Source organism: Sylvia atricapilla, chromosome 13, assembly GCF_009819655.1.
Source record: "Sylvia atricapilla isolate bSylAtr1 chromosome 13, bSylAtr1.pri, whole genome shotgun sequence".
Classification (NCBI taxonomy): Eukaryota; Metazoa; Chordata; class Aves; order Passeriformes; family Sylviidae; genus Sylvia; species Sylvia atricapilla.
The window spans coordinates 12,912,790-12,918,789 of record NC_089152.1 but is presented as its reverse complement, the minus strand read 5'-3'; positions in this window follow the sequence as shown (position 1 = coordinate 12,918,789).

The following is a 6,000-nucleotide window of genomic DNA, read 5'->3' as shown; positions in this document are numbered from 1 at the left end:
TGGTTTTACATCCCATTAGCGGGCATGTATTTTCACAGTAACAGACTTAAAAACACTGTGTGACCCATTTATTCTGCTTCATCGGTGACTCCTGATGCAGTGTGTCTATACATCTCCTTTCCTATTGTTTAGGAAAATATGAGAAAACCTTCTAGTGCTGAACAAGACTTCTGTGCTGTTTGAACTGCTACGACACTAATATGATGCTTGAAAGCATTTGCAGTATAAGAAAATGGGATGTACATGAAGCAACCTGTACTTAGAGAAGGATTAATATTGCAATGTATCCTGACCTATTTTTGAAGGAATCCTCATTTTACTGATTTATGATTCCCTGTTGAACTCACTCATGCTTTACTTGATTTGGTTTTCTCTGAGATTTACTCAAGATGTTGAACAAAAAGGAATTCCTATAAATTAAGAAAGAATCCACTGTTTTTTAAATCCTGAGTGTAATTCCTAAATATTGTGAAAGGCCATTTTTTTATTTTTTTTTTTGCTTGTAACCTGCCATCTGCCTGTCATTTGATATGCTTTATTTTCCATGTCACTCTTGATTTTTATAGACTTCTATCAAAACTCTTTCTTAATCTTGACTGAGGAGCCTTTCAGTCTAATACAAAACTATTTAATATGTTTGCTCATTTTTGTCAGCCTGCTCTGTTCTTCCTGTTTTTTTCTGTTATTTTTGAGGGCAGGGAGACCCAAAGTAGATGATGCTGATGTTTTGCCATGAGGTGCATAGTGGTATTTTGGTCTTTTTTTTTTTTTTTTTTTTTTTTTTTTCCCCCCCCCTCAACACTGCCTAAGTTTCAATTTACTTGTTTTTGACTGTCATAGCATAACAATCTGATGGCTTCATGGAATTAACTATTAGATCCCCAGATCAGAAATCCATCTGAGTGTTTATTGCATATTTCCTATTTCTGTGACGGAATGTTGTTATACTGTAGATGGATCTGCCCTGGTGGGTACTTTGTCAGGCCCGTTTTGCCCCATACATTTTCAGGGAGGCAGAGTCCTGTGGTACAGTGCCATCCTTGGAGCGTCCCCAGGGTGCCGTGGATTTAGATGATCTCTGCAGAGGTCCATCTGCTTTCAGACATGCCCTGGGGTGTTTTACATCCTGAATCAGAAGCATATGGCAGTGGTTTTATAATATCCCTCTCTTTGTGTGCCCATACTGGTGAGAAGATTATGCACTAAATGAGGTGGGGACTTGACTACTGAAGGTTAACCCTTGGAGCTCTCATCTGTCTGTGGGATATGGGAATCCTAGCAGGAGCTGAGCTCCTCACATCCACAGTGTCTGGCCCTGAACTGATTGACTCATTGTCCTTCCCTACATGCACCCAGTAGTAACTGGTTTACAGCCACAACACTACTCGGGTAAATCCCAGAGTTCCAAGAAAAATAGAGAGATTCTAGTGCCAGGAATAAATCTGTATGGCATGGGAGAAGAAGACAGAACAATCTACTTCAAAGGATTTATAAAAATATGTGAACACTAGTAAGAGAGGGGACTGTAGTCTTCTGGGAGTATTAGTCTCTTTGGTGTGAAGTTAATCCATGGAACTAATTGTATTTAATTTGGGGGTTTCATATTGCAGTTCTCAGGCTGAAGTAATTGCATGGAGGAATTGCACAAAAGCCTAAGAACGTGTTGCTTTATTGTACCTCATCAACTTGTAAATACTTTCCCTCCTGTTATAGTAAAAGGGCTTATTTACTTTAAACATTACCTAGGTTCATTAATTGCAGTATTGGAATTTTCAGTGTAATGGGAAAAGTGGTTCTATCAACAGAGGGACATTACAAGATGAATATTGTTGCCAACTCCTGTAGCATAGGATCATTACATACATTTGATCTGCAGTTAATCACCTCACACTAGGAGGGAATGGTACCATAATAAAATGCTTGTCTACCAACAATATGTGGCCCACAAAGCTAAAGTTTAGAAGACATTTTTTCTTGACTTTTAATACTGGGAACTCAAACTGTATAGAACTCAACAATTGGTTTTATTTGGAAGTTTTACATTAGTCTTGATGAACTTCATTTACTCTGCATCAATAAAAGGGATGGGAAAATGCTTAGAAACTGCTGCTTTCTGAACTCCTCTTTGAGTCTGGCAAAACATAGTGCAGCTTCCCTCATTACCTATAAATCATTCAAAGTACTGAACGTTGTATGACACAAAAAAATAGATGTGTGACCTGGAAAGATGCAAGATCAGTTCTCAGTTTGACAAGGCACATGAGGTGAGGTAATTGATCCATTTGACATGTAGCAACATGAGAAATACATTTGGTTCCCTTCAACAATTAGGTATATGTGATGTTATTCGTTTTAGCTTCCAACTGCTTGCAAATGCTTCTGCACTGAGTTCAGTCTTGGGAGACAGCTGCTGTTTTATACAAGGGGAATAAATTGAAGATAGGAGTAAGCTCTTTACTTGTCACATAGAAACATGGCTGCTCAGAGACTGGTATTTGATTATTCTACTGTAATACAAACAAGTGTATAAGGTAAAATGTCAATTGGGATGGTTTTACTTTTAGCCTTTATTACCTGTATTTAAGCTCCATCACTTCAGCTGGAGAATTTGGAGTACCTCTAATCTTGAATGGTTTATTGCTTTCACTTGCTAATTGCTAATAAATTTTAATATTATGTTTATGGCATTTATCTTTTATTCTCAGAACTGGTTCCCTCTCTGATATGAAGCTTTACTAAATGACATATAATTTTCCATAATATTAGCTGCTGAATAATTATAATTCATGATGTCTAGGACTAAACAGTCAAATTTTGTTGTGGAAAATGTGATTAACAGAATGTTTTAAAGCTTTTAAGGCTCTCTGAAGCATATAGGCATCAACATACTTATTGGCAAAATGACCTGTTTAGCTTTAAGAATCATTGTGTGTAGGTTTCAGCAGAGTGGTTTATCAAGGTTTCAGTATTTCACTTTATCAATTTTTGTGAATTTTTATTAGCTACTTTTAATGATCCAAATTGTGCATGACATGTCTGTTTATTATTACCAGTAATTAGTTACTACTTTCGTAATATAAATCAAGGATGAGTATCCTATTTTATTTTAAAATAAATATTGATTTTTAAAGATTTCTAGGACAAATATTTTTATAAAGGACAAATGAAAAGCTTAATTCTTGCCATTTCTATTGGTGATCAAAGCAGTGAGTATCTGTCTGTCTCCTGGGATTATGTCTTTTGAATAAGAAAAAAAAATTTGCATTACACTGACATAATTTGCAATTGTAGGATAAACCTGTTACACTAGTTGATCAAAAGAGATTATTGTAGTGAGAGTGCCTGGCAGAGGAGACAACTCTGGAACAAATGATCCTGGAAGGAGGCTTCTAAATGAGTTGACTTTATTTACCCCAGCCAGCATCTGAGCCCCAGAGAGCTGATCACTCCCTCCCAACAGTGGCATTGGGAGTGAGAACTGTAGAGTGAATGTTAGACAATTCATGGGTTCAGATAAAGCAGTGGCAATTGCAAAGCTGTGCACACAAGCAAAGCAAACCAGGGAATTAATTCACTGCTTTTCAGGGTGGGGAGGTGTTCACCCCTCCCAAGGAGGGCAGACCCCTGTCACATTCAGTGGTGACTTGGGAAGACAAGTGGCATTGCTCCAAATGTTCTTCCTTCCTTCTTCCCCCGCCTTCATACACTGGCCATGATGCCCTGTGGTCAGTGGGGGTCACCTGTCCTGGCTGTGCCCCCTCCTGTGCTCCCCCAGCCCTCACCAGCAGGGCCCTGTGAGAAGCAGGAAGGGCCTTGGCTCTGTGTGAGCCCTGCTGAGCAATAACAAAAACATCTCTGTGTTATCAGCCCTGTGTCCAGCACAAAGCCAAAGCACAGCCCCGCACCAGCCACTGCAAGGAAAGTTCACTATACTCCAGTCAAAACCAGCACAACTGCAAAGTCAGGGCCTGGGAAGGGTGTGTTTTATGGATGTTGGGACCTCAGTGGCTCTGGGTTTACTCTACAGATCTGCTGCTCTCAGTCCTTGATGCTCGGTCATGTAGGCACAGCCAAAGCTGGGACTCAAATCTGATATCAAGCTGCAATCATAATGTACCATGAGCACTGTTGCCATCCAGAGGTGCTCTTCCACAGAAAAGATGGTTTTACTGAGGAATGTTATTAAGATAATGTATTTCACAGTAGTAGGAGTAAATTGTTGATGGTTGCTAGATTTTATGAGGAAGGAGAAGGGTGTTTGACAATTGAGTGAGGAAGAACAAGTAGCTTTAGACTCCTTTGTGCATTTCATGTAGAACATATCTCATGTGTGGCTCTCAGCAGCACCATGGAAGCCATCTGAGATGTTATAATTTGTTTCTAGCATTATAGTCAACAGGGTTTTGCCCAATCTGTGAGATCTTTCCTGTAATCCAATGTGGTTGAGTTGATAGCATTCACTTTTCTCTGGTCTTTGAGTTGGACACCTGGTGTAAACATCTGTAAATATTTAAAAGCTAACATTCATCCCTGATGGATAAAGGACAATGCAATCAAGGACAGGAGGTAGGGATTAGACTAAATACTAAATAATGCAGCTGGGTAAAAGTAAAAGCTGGCCAAGACACTGCAGCAGATAACAATTCCCTTTGTTGAATTGAAGGTGAAACATAAAAGCTGGTACTATTGCAGCAGGTACTGTTCTCTGAGAAAAATTGAGATGACCACAGGTTTTGTACTATTGATTTGTATCATATATTTGTCATTAACCTGAGTAGAACTGCTTTAATTTAAAATTAACTGTATTTGTATAAATTGCAGCTCTTTGCTTTATTGCGCTTAGGTGAATCTTAGTTCAAAATTACAGAATTTTCTATTTCTAGTTAGGAAGCCAAATAGATTTTTTTTTTTTTTAAACAAAGATACTGTGTAATCTAAAGATTGCTGAGGTGCCTAGAATGAATGCTAATGACAATTTCTTGGTTATTGCTTCACTGTATTCAGATGATTAAGTGTTCCTATTTGTATGAATACTCTACTTTGTTTTATGAAGAACTAAATTAAAAATTACATTTTTTTTCTGGAAAGAATTATTACTATAAACATAATTTGAGCCACATTTACTTTTGTTATTTTGTCTCCATTATTGTTTTGTGAGAGAACTTCTTTGTACCCTTTTCCAGTAATATCTTGGGTATGGTTAGGAAAGTGACATAGAAAAAGTATTACATTTCAATATACAATTGATGTAATGCAAGTATTTAGTTTTGTTGTATAGCTGAGATAAACTAATTTACCATTTTGATTCATTTCATGTGGGATCACATGATCTTTTAATTTAAAGAAGTAATTCTTTGTTTGTTCAACTTCTTGAGAATGTCTGACTTTTTGGCCGGTACAGTTGACATTCCTGCCTTTGAGAGCAATCACATCAGAGAATTTCTGGGAATGTACCCCTAATTCATCTGGTATTGGTTTAGATTAGGCCCCACCGTTCCCTAAAGTTACTAAAACATCTCTTGAGAATCAGTAACGAGGGCTTTTCCAAAATTAAAACTGCTTTAATGTGAAGTGGTTCAAGTATAGATTTTAGCATGGTTTTGCAGATAGGAACTGTCACTTCTACCACCCACAGTGATAGCCTTTTGGTATCTTATTTCCCTGTTTACTGAAAATACAGAGAGGTGTGAAATATCTTTATTATATCGTCTACAGTCTTTTCCATCTGTGAGTGCACTGCCACAGTCTCGTTCTCCATCTGTCCCTGATGCTATCATATGGTTGGTTCAGTGAAACCTACAGTTGTTTTCTTTGGAAGAGTCTCAAACAGAAACTGAGTGAACACAACTGAGTAAAATGTTTAAGCATATTGCTGTTATTTTAATGTTCCAAGTTTTAGCACTAGTGATTTAGTTTTTAATGGTTCCAAGTCAAACCTTGAATATAAATTTGGTTTTGATTTTTTTTTTAGGGATCTTAAAACTTTTTTTGCCTAATAAT